This window comes from Lissotriton vulgaris, chromosome 9, assembly GCF_964263255.1.
Source record: "Lissotriton vulgaris chromosome 9, aLisVul1.2, whole genome shotgun sequence".
Lineage (NCBI taxonomy): Eukaryota > Metazoa > Chordata > Amphibia > Caudata > Salamandridae > Lissotriton > Lissotriton vulgaris.
The window spans coordinates 855,261,732-855,277,173 of record NC_141697.1 but is presented as its reverse complement, the minus strand read 5'-3'; the positions used below and the strand labels follow the sequence as shown (position 1 = coordinate 855,277,173).

At 44.9% G+C, this 15,442-nt stretch overlaps 1 protein-coding gene across 1 annotated transcript in view; it reads right to left on the bottom strand.

The window, feature by feature from the left end:
* The window catches only part of LOC147692364 (cytochrome P450 2G1-like), a 905,835-nt gene extending 891,322 nt beyond the window's left edge, over window positions 1-14,513 (bottom strand). Inside the window, exon 1 of the mRNA XM_086938588.1 lies at window positions 14,289-14,513. The gene's annotated coding sequence lies outside the window, so the exon portion shown is untranslated. The remainder of the gene's footprint in view (window positions 1-14,288) is intronic.
* Window positions 14,514-15,442: the final 929 nt, after the last annotated feature.

The window sequence follows — 15,442 nt, the reverse complement described above, 5'->3', positions numbered from 1 at the left end:
GAAAGCTTAAACATGCTATACTTTCCCCATTATGGAGTAGCAACGATAAATATGTTTATTTCTCTTTCCACATGTGTTGTGGAAGGTGTCTCTTGCTGCACAAAAACAATATTAAATGTAACAGGCACTCTTGCACTATGGTGCAAGGGTGCCTGTTTTGGAGCACGGCCGCTCACAGTGCGCCAGCACAAGGAGAAAGCAGAAATCCTCCATATTTATATACATATGGAGCATTTCTGCTCTCTCACTTTCAAGCAACGCAGCGTAGCAACTATGCATGTTGTTCTGTGTTGCATCAACGATTGGTAAATATGGCTCCAAATACCAAGGGGACCTTTGCCAGCTAGACACCTTGTTGCACTGTGTCAAATGGATAGAGCAGAAATGCACCCGATCTACTAAGATTTGGCGCAATCCTGGTCCCTCTCTGCGTTGACACACTAGTGGCTGCCAAACCCCAGCACGCAACCTTGCACTATGGTGCAAGGGTGCCTGCATTGCAGACAGAATTGTTTTTGTGTAGGAAGGAGGAACATAGAATTTACCACACAAGCTTAACCGAGCGTGCCATTTCAATGTAAGCGGAACAATACTTGCCTTAACCACGCATGCCCCTTAACCATGCATATGCGTGGTTAAGGCAGTCAGCGCTCTAGATGCACAGTGGAGGGACAGAGAGAGGGACAGGAAGGACTAGGACGTGGCTTGGTAAGTAGGGGTGGGGACAAGGGGTTGGGTTCAGGGTAGTTTATAGGGCTGGAGGTCAGTTTTTAAGCTCATGGTGGAGGGCTGGGGTCGAGGTCGTTTTTTAGGGCTGGTGAGTGAGTTTTAGTGCTCAGCGTGGGGGAGGGCAGTTTTCAGGGCTTGGGGGCCAGTGTTGGGCTCAGTGCAGAGCGGCTGGGGTCAGGGTAGATTTTGTACTCGGGACAGGGTTTTAGGGACCAGGATAGTGGATCAATGTAGTTTATAGAACTTAGGCAGATAAATTGCAGGGCTCTGGTGCGGGGTTTTAGGGCTCATGGCATGAGGTGTGATCTTTACCATGCATATACCTTTACCAATCATGCCTTTACAACCAGGGTAATGTACTATTGACATGCGTCATTAGTCCCTCTCCGCACTACCTTTGGCGGAGATCCGTCCGCCTATTGTAATCCTGAATAAATTTAATTAATCAAAAATTCCACGTGATTATGTTTCAGTTGATGATGTTCCTTTATTTTTTCTGCTTTTCAAAGTTCATTCCTTGACATGTTTCAATAAAGAAATTTTTTTACATGTTGTTTTTCTCTCAGATTATTCGTTCTCTGATTTGATAAACATACATGAATTGCGCAACAAATTAAAAGGTTATCGTGTCCCAATGCATTTCGGGATTGAATCCCTTCGTCAGGGGTACTGAAAAAATAATTGATGAAAATTGCATAAATATATTATACTTGTGATCAACAACACACGAGAGATTTAGACATTAGCTCCATGATATCTCTGTTATACTGGCCTATGTCTGATGAAACCTTGATTATATAACATTGTCTTACATACGGAAAAATTTTTCTTAAATTCACATCATATTTTTTTTTTATAACCATCAAATATGCCAGATTGATGCAAGAGAGAAAACACTATGAGTTAATTTAGTACTATGTTAAATGGTGCTAACTAAATTTCAAAACTCACCATATAAAATGTGTTTCCTGGTGAAGTTTAACGTGCTGATCCTGTGGTAGATAGGAATTTTCAGAAAGAACCTTGGAATAATAAAAAAATTGGTGTATGAATTATAAATCATTCATGGACTGGCCTGTGTTTTGATAAACAACCATTGCTGTATCCTCATACCTTGTCAGTGAATCCCACTTTAATATCGCTGTCTGTGATGAACCGAAATTGAAGTTTTTTTGTATTCAAAGAGATGCTTCTGAAAACGAAAAAATAAAGTGGTGTGTATAGAGTCGTATGCGCGTCACTAGAGTGGTTTCTCTGATACTTGTGGGACACCCCCGCGCCGCACGGCCACCAGCTGCTGCGTGTGTTCCCCTCTGCCTGCCTTCTGCCTCGCTGACGCCGTGGTCGCTCCCCTCTGGTTTCCCAGTTGTTTTGCCCTAAATTTGTGCTTGTCTGTTTCTGCCGTCTGCTCGCGTATTTTGCTGTTTTTCCTTGTTTTGCCCTAAATTTGTGCTTGTCTGTTTCTGCCGTCTGCTCGCGTATTTTGCTGTTTTTCCTTGTTTTGCCCGTAATTTGTGCTTGTCTGTTTCTGCCGTCTGCTCGCGTATTTTGCTGTTTTTCCTCGTTTTGCCCGTAATTTGTGCTTGTCTGTTTCTGCCGTCTGCTCGCGTATTTTGCCGTTTTTATTTGTTTTGCCCTAAATTTGTGCCTGTTAATTTCTTTGTATCCCCTGTGCCGTGTCCAGTTTCCTTCCTGATTGGCCGCCTACCTCGCCGCCCTCCGCTCTCGCTTCCCGCCACCGACATTGGCCCCGCCCCTTTTTCTCTTCTGTTCCCTCCCCGCTCCCGCCTCCCAGCTGCTCCGCCCACCCGCGCACTTCGCCTTAAATGGCGACCGTGCGGACGCGCAGCGGTCACGCGCAGCGGGCGCGCCGATTGTGCGCCGAAGGCGCGCCAAAGGTAAGCCCGTCTACGCCCGTCCGCGACCGGATCGCGACCAGCGCCAGGACCCCTGGCCCACGAAGACCCCGACCGACCCGCCTGACGTACTCCGCCGCCACCCTCACCGCTCTCAACACCGGCCGACTCCCAGAATGCCATCAAGCCTCTCCACGACGTACCCACGGACCCTTCAGCTGCCACGCCTGCAAGTTCACCTGCATCCGGACCTGCCTCGCACCAGCACCCACCAAGCCGAACACCAGCAGTACCCACCTCAAGTGCATCCTGCTCAACACCCGCTCCATCCACAGACATGCCATCGAACTCTGGAACCTCCTCGACACCACAGCTCCAGACGTTGCCTTCCTCACGGAGACCTGGATGAGCGCCTCTTCAGCTCCCGACATCGCCATCGCCATCCCAGAGGGCTACAAGATCGTCCGGAGGGACCGAAACGCCAACCAGATGGGAGGAGGCATCGCCATCATCCACAGGAGCACCATCCGTCTCACGACCAGCACCGACAACTCCCTGACCACCGCCGAACACCTGCATTTCCAGATCCACACCAACCCGAACACCACCCTCAGAGGCACCCTGATCTACCGACCCCCTGGACCACGCACACAATTCAGCGAGGACATCGCCGACTTCGTCAGCCCACATGCCCTCCCCTCCGCTGACTACATCCTCCTGGGAGACCTCAACTTCCATCTGGAGAACAACAACGACCACAACACCAGCACCCTGCTCGACAACCTCACCAACCTGGGACTCAAGCAACTGGTGTCCACCCCCACCCACCTCGCCGGACACACACTCGACGCTGTCTTCTCATCCAGCAAGGACATCAACTTCAGCCACACCACAGAGCTTCAATGGACGGACCACAGCTGCGTCCACTTCACCTTCAAGAAAACAACGACCCACCACCACCAGCAACAGACCGCCCGCAGAAGCTGGAACAAGATCACAGCAGACCAGCTCGCCACCTCCCTGAGCCAGCACCCTCCTGCCAGCTCAGCGAACCCCAGCCAGGCCGCCGACAACCTCACGAAGTGGATCAGCAACTGCGCGGACGAACTCGCCCCACTGAGGACCCCGCCCAGCAGACCCGGCAGCAAGAAAGCCCCATGGTTCACCGACGAACTCAAGAGCTCCAAGAAGAACTGCCGAGCCCTCGAGAAAGTCTGGAGAAGGGAACCGACACCGGACAACAGGACCTCCTTCAAACTTGCCACCCGGAAACACCACCAGCTGATCCGCGCCGCCAAGAAAACAGCATTCAAGGACCGGTTGGACAACAACGCACACAACTGCAAGGAACTCTTCAACATCGTCAAAGAGCTTTCCAACCCCAGCGCAGGAAACAACGACATCACCCCATCGCAAGACCTCTGCAACTCCCTGGCTTCATACTTCCACAACAAGATCGCGGACATACACAACAGCTTCAACAACCAACCAACGCACACCATGACCGAACAACCACCCCCCACCACCACCCTCCGCGCCTGGACCCCGATCAGCACCGAAGACACCATCCGCACGATGAACTCCATCCACTCCGGATCACCGACCGACCCCTGCCCTCACCACGTCTTCAACAAAGCCGACGCTGTCATCGCACCCCACCTGCGAGACATCATCAACACATCCCTCGACACCACCATCTTCCCCGAGAGCTGGAAACACGCCGAACTCAGCGCCCTACTCAAGAAACCAACAGCGGACCCCACCGACCTCAAGAATTACCGCCCCATCTCGCTCCTCCCGTTTCCAGCCAAAGTCATCGAGAAGACCGTCAACAAGCAGATGGCCGCTTTCCTCGAGACGAACGGATCCCTCGACCCCTCACAGTCCGGCTTCCGAGCCAACCACAGCACCGAGACCGCCCTCATCGCCGCCACCGACGACATCCGAGCCCTGATGGACAATGGAGAAACAGCGGCCCTCATCCTCCTAGACCTCTCCGCGGCATTCGACACGGTCTGCCACCGCACCCTAGTACGGCGCCTCAGCAACGTCGGAATCCAGGACAAGGCGCTGGAGTGGATCACCTCCTTCCTCGACGGGAGAACACAGAGAGTCCGCCTACCACCGTACAAGTCAGAGGCCACCGAAGTCATCTGCGGCGTCCCCCAAGGATCATCTCTGAGCCCCACCCTCTTCAACGTCTACATGAGCCCCCTCGCGGCCATCGTACGCAAACACAACCTCAGCATAATCTCCTACGCCGACGACACCCAGCTGATCCTCTCCCTGACCAACGACCCCGCCGCCGCCAGAGCCAACCTGCACGAAGGGATGAAAGAGGTAGCCGAGTGGATGACGACCAGCCGCCTGAAACTGAACTCGGACAAGACGGAGGTCCTCATCCTGGGCTCCTCTCCCTCCGCCTGGGACGACTCCTGGTGGCCTCCCGCCCTGGGCACCGCACCCAAACCGACAGACCATGCACGCAACCTGGGCTTCATCCTGGACTCCTCCCTCTCCATGACCAGGCAAGTCAACAACGTCTCCTCGGCATGCTTCAACATCCTACGCATGCTACGGAAGATCTTCTGGTGGATCCCCACCGAGACCAGGAAGACCGTCACCCAGGCCCTCGTCACCAGCCGACTGGACTACGGCAACGCCCTCTACGCCGGGACCACCGCCAAGCTCCAGAAGAGACTCCAGCGGATCCAGAACGCCTCAGCCAGACTCATCCTCGACATCCCACGAACCAGCCACATCTCCGGACATCTGCGAGACCTTCACTGGCTCCCCGTCAACAAAAGAATCACCTTCCGCCTCCTCACCCACGCACACAAAGCCCTACACGACCAAGGCCCGAGCTACCTCAACAGCCGAGTCAACTTCTACGCTCCCAAACGCCACCTCCGATCAGCCAACCACGCCCTCGCCGCCGTCCCCCGCATCCGAAGAGCGACTACAGGAGGAAGGTCCTTCTCCCACCTGGCCGCCAAGACCTGGAACTCCCTCCCGACCGACCTGCGCCTGACCCAAGACCACCTCTCCTTCAGGAAGAAGCTGAAGACCTGGCTGTTCGAGCAGTAGCGGCTCCCCCCCCCCCAGCGCCTTGAGACCCCACGGGTATGTAGCGCGCTTTATAAGTGTCACTGATTGATTGATTGATTGATAGGTTAAATCAGTCTTTTACCTAAAAATTATCTGTTGAGATTCGTAGGAACGTGCGATGGTGTTCTCAAAGAGCTCAGACTGTCGATTTGCTAGATGTGTGAGAAAGAATACATACGAGTGCGTTTAGAGCAATCTAGCTTAGTCTATATAAATTATACTGTAGTGGTGTATGGTTGAATTGTAATTACCTTTACGTTCGCTGTGTTGAAAAGACCGTAGTATAGATGCACCGTCGTGCTGGAGATAAGTGCTGGGGAAGTTCTGAAAAAGGAGTCACTGCAAAATTAACACTTATATTAATGACTGTTCTATTACTAAGTTCCAGTTGACCCAAGCTGCATAGAACACGGGGTTAGATTTACCGTTTAAAGCGTGAGATCGGATTCTGTGCTTTAAAGTGGATTTCGTGTAGGAAATCAGGAGAGTCTCTGCTGAAACAGCTATGGTATCTAAATGAAAACCAGAAAAGCTCCGTTAAGGATAAAAGGTTCTAAAAAAAGCAAGCTGTACGAAACTGAAAATGCTGGTAGATAAGTACCTGAGAAAAGAGATTACCGGGTGCTCCGTGCGACGTAGAACTCTGTGGAGATTCGAACTAGAGATTCTATACCTACGGTGACAATGAAAATAATATGCTCAATAGGTAATTAATGGTGACTGAAGAAAGTCAGTTAGGCGCAGTAACTGAATTACCTGAATAGCTACGGTTCTTGTCTGAACCGACAAGGTCTGGGTGGTGAAGACTCGAAGCGAGCAGCTTCGCGGTGTTTCCTACGATGGTGAGAATAAAGGTTAAAGACAGACTACGGAAGTGACTGAACGCTTGGCTGGGATGGACATAAAAGAGTCACTGTTCGATCAGATACAGTGCAAACCCCTGGATAATGCGAAGAGTGGAGTTTGAATACCATGACATTAATCAATACCTAATTTGAATGGAAAATAGTAAATTAGTAAAACCGAGTTGAAACGGAAAGCTGAAATTAGTAAATGATAAACAGAAAAGAAATACTGCGGTGTTTCGCTAGAAGTGCCTCTGTAGATGATGAAAACGAATGGACTAGCTAGATTGGGCCAACTGATTGTGAGGTCCTGTTGATGGAAAAAATATTTTCTTTATGAAAACATGGATGCGATGTGGATAAAAAATGTGATAGTGCCTTCACTGAGGATCTGATAATACCAACTAGTCTTATGGTGACGTGTGGTCTTGTTGACTAACCTAGTTAAGAATATGGGTTTAAAGACTTGTACAGCATCTATGAAGTTATATGTGGTGTGTGTATATGTGGTTGTCGCTTGGTAAGTGGCTAATTCGTGTTTTGGCAATTCAATAGTGATTTGTAGATTGACAGGCTCTCTTTAAACATAATGAGTCTCTATATACAAAAGTTATTGAAAATAGTACTATTCACAGAAAACAAGACATATCTATTTTGTCATTTAAACCTTTCGGTGTATGAGTTTGTAGAAAGTCTATCCACCAGATTTCTCTTTGCGAAAGCCAAGTTTCATTGTTTCGATCTGGTTTGATTTCTATTTGTTCCAGGACTTGAAATTTTAGTTGTGGAATAGTGTGTTTCATTTCCGTCCAATGGGTTAGCAAACTGGATGTCAAACTCTTGTTCCGTATTCTGCTCTTGTGTTCTGTGATCCTGACTTTTATTTTCCTTTCGGTAAACCTGAAAGTCTAGCAATCAATATATCATCTAAAAAGCTCAACAAACAACAACTCAATGTCTTAGAAAAAGGCACAGGATTTGTACCAACGTATAACAGTACTAAATTAGAAACAGAAATAGCCTTCTTTAAATTTATGAGAGTACTCAGATTAAGACATTTATTTGAGAACATAGTACCTACCATGCCAGAATTTATCCAACCAAGAGCGGAAACTGAATACAAAGAATTCAAAGAACCCAGTACATATATGGCACCTATCTCACATAAAGTTCTGGACATGTTTGAAATCCTTGTGAAACAGGACCTACAACAAATCAACTGGCACCAACGCCAGAGAACAAATTTGAACAAACACGAAATAGACATTCTCAAAAAGTTGGCAGAGTATCCTTCGATCACATTAAAGATAGCAGACAAAGGAGGAGCGTTATTTATTATGGACACTTCTTTCTATAACGCCAAAGTAGTAACTCATATTCAAGATGAAACAACCTATCTAAAACTCTCACAGAATCCCACGCAAGAAATCATCAGAACATTGGAAGGAATCTTAAACAGAGCATTGGAAATGGAATGGATTACCGAGAACACCAAAAAATATCTGACTGTTAAACATCCTCGTTGTCCTGAACTTTACATGCTCCCTAAGATTCATAAAAACGCCACGGATCCACCAATGAGACCCATAGTCAGTGGCTGTGGGTCAGTGTTTGAACCGTTAGGAGTATACATTGATGAATTTCTTCAGACCTTTGTAAAAGGATGGAAATCCTATATAAAAGACACAAGCCATTTTCTTCAATCATTGAATGAGACAACAATAGAAGGTGATAATATCCTATTATGTACTATTGATGTAACATCCTTGTACACTTCAATCCCTTTAGCCGAAGGTTTGGAAGCTTGTGAATGGGCACTATTACAATTATCCAACTTGAAAGCCAATAAAGTATTTATCATGGAACTTCTTCAATTTTGCCTACAACATTCTTATTTCAGATGGAATAATGAGTATTATCTACAAATCAGCGGTACCTCAATGGGTTTTTCAGGAGCCCCGTCCTTTGCCAATACCTTTATGGCCAAATTTGAGAACGATTTCATCTTAACTGAAACCATCTGGCAAACTCACACTATTTTCTATAAACGGTTTATAGATGACATTTTCCTAATATGGAAAGGACCAGAAACCTTACTGATTGAAAAAATCACAGAGCTCAATCGAAGAAATCCAAGAATACAATTTACCTTCACAGTCCACAAACACGAAATACCGTATTTAGATGTTTAGTTCAAGTGCAAAAAAACACCATAGAGACTTCGGTATATCATAAACCTACAGATAGAAACAACACTTTGTCCTACAACAGTTTCCATCCAAGAAATCTCTTGCGGAACTTACCATACTCGCAACTTATACGTTGTAAAAGAATTGCATCCACCACACATAGTTCGGGAATGGAAATCACCAACCAAAGAAAGAGATTTGAAGCTAAAGGATATCCTAACGAAGTGATACAAGAGGCAGAAAATAAAATCACAGAAATCCACAGAGAACAATTGCTACGAACCAAAACCAAACCGAAAACGGATCGGCAAGTGTTTGTCATCAAATATTCAACACAGACCAACTTGATCAAAAGAATCATTAACTCGAGATGGGAACTACTACAAAAAGAGGAAGATTTTCATGGCATTTTTGCCAACAAACCTTTGTTCGCTTACACTAGACATCACAACCTACATGACATAGTGACGCGTACCAAGAAGGACACAGGCATCACAAGTAAAACTAAAGGAATGAAGAAATGTTATAACTGTACTCATTGTAACAACGTAATGGAAGGACCATACATACAACATCCTCAAACTGGCAAAAGAATCACCCTCAGGCAATCAACAAACTGCAACTCAATGTATGTGATCTACTGCATAAAATGCCCTTGTGGAAAATTGTATATAGGGAAAACCGAAAGGAAAATAAAAGTCAGGATCACAGAACACAAGAGCAGAATACGGAACAAGAGTTTGACATCCAGTTTGGTAACCCATTGGACGGAAATGAAACACACTATTCCACAACAAAAATTTCAAGTCCTGGAACAAATAGAAATCAAACCAGATCGAAACAATGAAACTTGGCTTTCGCAAAGAGAAATCTGGTGGATAGACTTTCTACAAACTCATACACCGAAAGGTTTAAATGACAAAATAGATATGTCTTGTTTTCTGTGAATAGTACTATTTTCAATAACTTTTGTATATAGAGACTCATTATGTTTAAAGAGAGCCTGTCAATCTACAAATCACTATTGAATTGCCAAAACACGAATTAGCCACTTACCAAGCGACAACCACATATACACACACCACATATAACTTCATAGATGCTGTACAAGTCTTTAAACCCATATTCTTAACTAGGTTAGTCAACAAGACCACACGTCACCATAAGACTAGTTGGTATTATCAGATCCTCAGTGAAGGCACTATCACATTTTTTATCCACATCGCATCCATGTTTTCATAAAGAAAATATTTTTTCCATCAACAGGACCTCACAATCAGTTGGCCAAATCTAGCTAGTCCATTTGTTTTCATCATCTACAGAGGCACGTCTAGCGAAACACCGCAGTATTTCTTTTCTGTTTATCATTTACTAATTTCAGCTTTCCGTTTTAACTCGGTTTTACTAATTTACTATTTTCCATTCAAATTAGGTATTGATTAATGTCATGGTATTCAAACTCCACTCTTCGCATTATCCAGGGGTTTGCACTCTATCTGATCGAACAGTGACTCTTTTATGTCCATCCCAGCCAAGCGTTCAGTCACTTCCGTAGTCCGTCTTTAACCTTTATTCTCACCATCGTAGGAAACACCGCGAAGCTGCTCGCTTCGAGTCTTCACCACCCAGACCTTGTCGGTTCAGACGAGAACCGTAGCTATTCAGGTAATTCAGTTACTGCGCCTAACTGACTTTCTTCAGTCACCATTAATTACCTATTGAGCATATTATTTTCATTGTCACCGTAGGTATAGAATCTCTAGTTCGAATCTCCACAGAGTTCTACATCGCACGGAGCACCCGGTAATCTCTTTTCTCAGGTACTTATCTACCAGCATTTTCAGTTTCGTACAGCTTGCTTTTTTTAGAACTTTTTATCCTTAACAGAGCTTTTCTGGTCTTCACTTAGATACCATAGCTGTTTCAGCAGAGACTCTCCTGATTTCCTACACGAAATCCAGTTTAAAGCACAGAATCCGATCTCACGCTTTAAACGGTAAATCTAACCCCGTGTTCTATGCAGCTTGGGTCAAGAACTTAGTAAAAGAACAGTCATTAATATAAGTGTTAATTTTGCAGTGACTCCTTTTTCAGAACTTCCCCAGCACTTATCTCCAGCACGACGGTGCATGTATACTCCGGTCTTTTCAAGACAGCGAACGTAAAGGTAATTACAATTCAACCATACACCACTACAGTATAATTTATATAGACTAAGCTAGATTGCTCTAAACGCACTCGTATGTATTCTTTCTCACACATCTAGCAAATCGACAGTCTGAGCTCTTTAAGAACACCATCGCACGTTCCTACGAATCTCAACAGATAATTTTTAGGTAAAAGACTGATTTAACCTATCAGAGAAACCACTCTAGTGACGCGCATACGACTCTATACACACCACTTTATTTTTTCGTTTTCAGAAGCATCTCTTTGAATACAAAAAAACTTCAATTTCGGTTCATCACAGACAGCGATATTAAAGTGGGATTCACTGACAAGGTATGAGGATACAGCAATGGTTGTTTATCAAAACACGGGCCAGTCCATGAATGATTTATAATTCATACACCAATTTTTTTATTATTCCAAGGTTCTTTCTGAAAATTCCTATCTACCACAGGATCAGCACGTTAAACTTCACCAAGAAACACATTTTATATGGTGAGTTTTGAAATTTAGTTAGCACCATTTAAGATAGTACTAAATTAACTCATAGTGTTTTCTCTCCTGCATCAATCTGGCATATTTGATGGTTATAAAAAAAAAATATGATGTGAATTTAAGAAAAAATTTCCGTATGTAAGACAATGTTATATAATCAAGGTTTCATCAGACATAGGCCAGTATAACAGAGATATCATGGATCTAATGTCTAAATCTCTTGTGTGTTGTTGATCACAAGTATAATATATTTATGCAATTTTCATCAATTATTTTTCAGTACCCCTGACGAAGGGATTCAATCCCGAAATGCATTGGGACACGATAACCTTTTAATTTTTTGCGCAATTCATGTATGTTTGTCAAATCAGAGAACAAATATTCTGAGAGAAAAACAACATGTAAAAAAATTTCTTTATTGAAACATGTCAAGGAATGAACTTTGAAAAGCAGAAAAAATAAAGGAACATCAGCAACTGAATCATAATCACGTGGAATTTTTTATTAATTAAATTTATTCAGGATTACAATAGGCGGACGGATCTCCGTCAAAGGTAGTGCGGAGAGGGACTAATGACGCATGTCACTAGTACATTACCCATCTAAGCAACGTGGAGACTGGCCGCTCCTTCCCTCCCAGCACACCACCACTTAAACACAGAATTAAAAATCTTTCAATTACTAAAACGGATAAAAAAGGAGTGTACTTCACAACCATCTACATTCGTTTACAACCAGGGGGCATATCAACAAGAGACATAATGCCGCTTTTCCGGCACATAGCGCCGGGAAAGCGGCGATTATTTTAAGTCATTATCATCAAAGCACTGCTAACATGCATTAGTGCATGTCAGCAGCGTCACATTAACACCTCGGCCCGCATCGCTAAAGAGATGCGAAGTAGGCGTTGCTTCCCAGAAACAACAGGGAAAAACTCGCTAACCAGACATCGCAGTATTTGCAAGCTGGCCCAGGACTAGCAAAGCGATAATAAAAGCCATGATAACCGTGGTTATCGCTGTTATCCAACGTCTCCTTTTATTCCGACTTAGCATTCTGTATAATGGGAGGTGGATCACAAGGTTAAGTCCACATCTCCCTATTATCTACATTTTCATTAGCGCAGTTCCCTTATCGTGGGATTTTGCACGCTAATGCTCATTCTCACCGTCTATCACCGGATTTCACATTGCCTGTTAGCAAAGCGTTGCAAATATGCATCTAACACGGCGATGTGATCCGGCAATAGACGGCGATAATGACAAACGCGCTAAACGCGTTAAGCCATACTTATCGCGTGTTCTCGTTGATATGCCCCTACATTTGTTGTGAAGGCATGTGTGGGAAAGGCAAGAGTGGTAAATACACGTCAGTGTTAATATCGCATAGTTAAAGCATGCGTGGTTTAAGCAGTTGTTGTTCCATCATACTGCCTAGGAGTGGGCACCTACCTGCACAAATATAACCCCCAGTAGCATTTTCCTCTTTCTATGTGTGCTGCAGAACGCAGCACACATAAAAAGAGGTGTAAATTCTGAGAAATAGACACATTTCTCCTTGTCTAACCTTCTCTGGGAAGGTGTAGCATTTTTGCACATTCTCAGGTTTACTATTGTTAGTAAATCTGGAAATGCTCCTAAAACCATGGATGGATGTGAGGGAACACACACCCTCCATCCAGGGAACGCCTTTCCAGGAACAGGTAACACAAAGCATCAACGTTAACCCTGGGCGTACTTTGCACTGACTTGTGTTGCTCCACATTTACTATGCCATGCAGAATTATGCAAGGTGGTTCAGGTGGAATATGAAATCTCATTTATGGACTTGTATTGCTCTAGCATCACCTTGTATAACAAGGGAAACACAAGCCCGAGGTAAATACAGCTCATGTGTTAAGTTGTCCTAATCTGTACTGGTACAAAGCGTATTCAAAGTGGGTCTAAATGTTTAAAGTTGTTACATTGCATAGAGAGAGAAAACACATGTATAACTTTCAATGAATAAATAGAAATCCCACAAAACAAAAACATAAAAAATCTACGAAGTAAGCATGGTAGCAAAACGGTGTAAGCAATTTACACTCAGGGGCATATTTACGAGTTCTGGCGCATCTCTGCATAGCAGCAGAGATGCGCCAGAACAAATGTGTCACGCAAAACTACCCTTGCGTCACGGCAGATGCGCCGCAAGGGTAGGCAGATGCGTGACTCATCTCGTGACGTAAGGGCGGCGCATCGCTGGAGTCGCGTCGCAAGCGCGACGCAACTCCAGCAATGCTCAGGGCCGCCCAATACTTAACATGCTGCGTCAGTCCGTACACCTGCTTCTAGCAGGCGTAAGGAATTGACGTAGCATCGTCGCGGAAGTAACTGCGTGAAATCTTGTAGATTTCACGCAGGCACTTTTGCGAGGCACACAGGCGTAGGAACGCCCACCCTGCGTGGGAACGCCCCATTGTGGCGCTGGGCTTTATAACGTGACACATCTCCCTAGATGCGTCACGTTGTAAATGCCATGCAGGGATGCGCCACGTTTACGCCGCTGTTGCGTCACGCTCGGCGGCGTAAACGTGGCGCAAGGGGCTTGTAAATCTGCCCCTCTATATATAGTTTGTGATCATTAACTGAAGATTAACACTCTACTGTTTACCTATTTCTATAACATGGAAGTTTGCGTTTCTACCACCAAGAGAAGTGCTTCCTAATGTGCTGTTCGTAATCACTAGCAGCGCTGATCCATAAAGGAATGCTTAGTACAGGTCTCAACTTGAACCGGATCAAAAATGTAAGAGACACCAGTTGTGAGACTGAGATGCAGCCAGATAACAAGCACAGATATTACCCCTGCTGTCACCACCCTTCCTAAAATTATAGGAAAATCAGACAATGACTCACCTTTATCAACGATTTCACCAGTTGTCCTCGTTTCATTTGAAGAATGTTGCCGATGAGAGGCAGCGGGGTGGGCCCCGGGGGCAGTCTACTTTTCTTTTTCCATGATGAAAGAAAAACCATACACGAAATTAGTGTCACCAAGAATAGCGCCCCCAAGCCAGTAAGGTCCATGTCAGTCCCTCCTGATGTGTGTTGCGTGTGTTTTGAGGCAAGAAAGAATGTTGTGCACAAACAACATGTGGTTAAAGTTCGGGTGTATCCACGGTCACGTGGTCCTTTATTTGTCAAAATATACCGACTGGGATTCGTGCATGTGTAAATGAATATAGTGGGTATATGCTGCCACCTGCTGGTTTTCAAACACAAATGCTTCCTGTAGCCTTTTATTTTTTATAATCGTCCTCTTTTACTCTTTTTTGATTGTATCGCTTTTAAGTATTTTCTGTGCACAGTGAAGAGAGTAATGCAATATGCGCCATTCCACAATCCTTCTGGTTGGAATTCATGTGCTCTATACATTCAAATGAACAACTGAGTAGTTTAATACAAGGGTAAACAACAAGCCATACATTGCAGACAGTAAGGAGCAAACAAATCTGTCGAACGGAAATGAACGTCTCAAATACTGATATCTATAAAGGTACAAGAAAGAGTGTAATGCCAACTCAGAGATGTTTCGTCACTACATGGTTTCAGATGGTACCATAATGATACTTCCACATGTACAGAAAGAACAGAACTGAATTAGGATGTAATCGAATGCAACTATTGTCACCTGAATAGCAACAGTTCTGAATTTATATTCCAACTCTATAGCACAACGTTTGGTATATCAGCGGTAATGAAACAATGAAAAATACCATGCCGAAATGGCAACAATTGTAGCTGAATAGTGGGTTGCAGTTAAATTAGTTTGCAAAACACCATGAGTCATATTTATGAGCCTCTTGTGCTGCCGTAGTTTCACTTTGTGAGACGCTCCGGCAGCTCAGATCATGCAATCATGTTCATGGGGCACACAAAACTACTTTGCAAGGCTTCGAATGGCCTTATCGATATGGAGTAAGGAATGGCAGCGCAACCGCTGCGTTGGCCTACTCTGCGCTACGGGGCGTTTCATGGCCATTGAGGTGGGCGTTCCCTTGCAACGTCCA